General features: G+C 54.3%; 1 non-coding gene across 1 annotated transcript; it reads left to right on the forward strand.

Annotated features, from left to right (window-relative positions):
* The first annotated feature begins 1,383 nt into the window (after positions 1-1,383).
* On the forward strand, positions 1,384-1,455 carry TRNAE-CUC (transfer RNA glutamic acid (anticodon CUC)). Its single transcript has one exon. It is a non-coding gene; the product is annotated as a tRNA-Glu (tRNA).
* The last annotated feature ends 542 nt before the right edge of the window (positions 1,456-1,997 follow it).

Here is a 1,997-nt window from a genome sequence, read left to right on the forward strand (position 1 = left end):
CTTTTGTACCCCAGAGCCCCTCATCCCCAGCCCCCCCCCCCCGCACTGCAACCCGGAGCCCCCTCCTGCACCCTGAACTCCTCATTTCTGGCCCCATCCCAGAGCCCGCACCCCCAGCCAGAGCTCTCAACCCCTCCCGCACCCCTACCCCCAATTTCATGAGCATTCATGGCCCACCATACAATTTCCAGACCCTGATGTGGCCCTCAGGCCAAAAAGTTTGTCCACCCCTGTCCTAGGCGGAGGGGCCAGGAGGGTCTATGCGCTGCCTGTGCCTGCAGGCCCCGCCCCTGCAGTGGGCTCAGGGCAGAATGAGGGGGAGGGGATGTGATGCAGGGACAGAAGAGGCTGAGGTGGGGGACATGGGACAAAATGTGAGGGGCAGAGGCTGAAAAAGGACAGGGCAGAATGGGGAACAAGGGAGACAGCCCCAAACTCCTGTAGCCCCACCAATCTCACCCTGGCCTGTCCACTCAGGGTGATGCCCCAGGCTCTGCCTCCCAGCAGATCCTACCCTCTTTCTGCCAGGCACTGACTCCCTTCTGTGCCCGGCTCTCCCAGCACCACAGCTGCTCCTGATTCCAGGTCAGCCCCACTTGCTTCTGGGGCGGTGTCAGAGGAAAGGCTCCTGCCATCCCCCTCACCTTCTGTTTGGCTGGGGATGATGGCATTGGTGACTTTTTCCTTGCTGAGAAATGTCAGGCATGGAACTGCGGAGAAATAGAACAAATGACTACTACCAGTAACATGCTGGGCATTTTTAATATGCAAGTCTGAGGCTGGAGGATCTGAAAATGGTTAAAAGAAAGGTGCTGCACTTTGGAGCATTCAGTGTATTATTATACATTTCAAGTATCAGGAGGTAGCCGTGTTAGTCTGTATCCACAAAAACAACAAGGAGTCCGGTGGCACCTTAAAGACTAACAGATTTATTTGGGCATCAGCTTTCAGATTGAAGAAGTGAGGTTTTTTACCCACGAAAGCTGATGCCCAAATAAATCTGGTGCCACCGGACTCCTTGTATTTTTATTATACATTTCACTTATTTAATAATAATGTATTGATATAGCACATTAAATGTAGGCTGAGCATTCAGTTTGCTATGTTGTATTGCAGTTAGACCCAGGCTATTAGAGAGAGGAGGTAGGTGAAGTCATATATTTTATTTGCCCAACTTCTGTTGGTGAAAGAGAGAGGCTTTGGGGCTTACACAGAGCCTTTCTTCAGGGCTTGCTCCAAAGCTTGTCTCTCTCACCAACAGAAGCTGCACCAATAAAAGATATGACCTCACCTACTTTCTCTCTCTCATAATGCGTTGACTATGAAAATGAAAGTGAAACAATGATAGGAAGTTAAGGATGCCTGAGCTATAACCCTTAGAGCTCCCTGGTGGTCTAGTGGTTAGGATTCGGCGCTCTCACCGCCGCGGCCCGGGTTCGATTCCCGGTCAGGGAACGCGATTTTTCCCCCCCCAGCCTTCCTAATTTTAAAACCCTACAGGTAGCCCTTTTAAAGGGCGCAGCAATACACTGATTTGCCTCCTTTCACAATGCTGCTTCATCCTGGCCTTTAGCTTCTGGTGCAGCGCTTCCGAGGAGCTGCTCCAGCCTGTACGACCAAGGCTTGCTCACACTTGGCAGAGATGGGAGGGGCCAGAGGCGAAATGATGTTTTTTACGGGCTCCCTGCGGGCTTTGCCTCAGTGACATACATCCTGGAGTAAGAGGCTTAGCAGGCTGCAAGTGGCGAATCGCGCGGGCTGGGGCCGCAGCGAGCTCCCGCAGCAGCCATGCAACCTTGTGCCACCCCCCCCCCCCCCAGCAGCCCCCCGTGCAAATCTGCCCTGCAGCACGAGCAGCCGCTGCAGCCTGCCTGGGTCCCTACCCCGCCCCAGAGCGATGGCAACGTCTGCGGAGCCAGCAGCCCCCCCCCCCCCCCGATGTATTGTTTTGTTTACGTCGCGATGTGGCACTTTCCAGCCCCCCCCCGTCTCCTACC

The sequence above is a fragment of the Emys orbicularis genome, chromosome 12 (assembly GCF_028017835.1).
Source record: "Emys orbicularis isolate rEmyOrb1 chromosome 12, rEmyOrb1.hap1, whole genome shotgun sequence".
NCBI classification, from domain to species: domain Eukaryota; kingdom Metazoa; phylum Chordata; order Testudines; family Emydidae; genus Emys; species Emys orbicularis.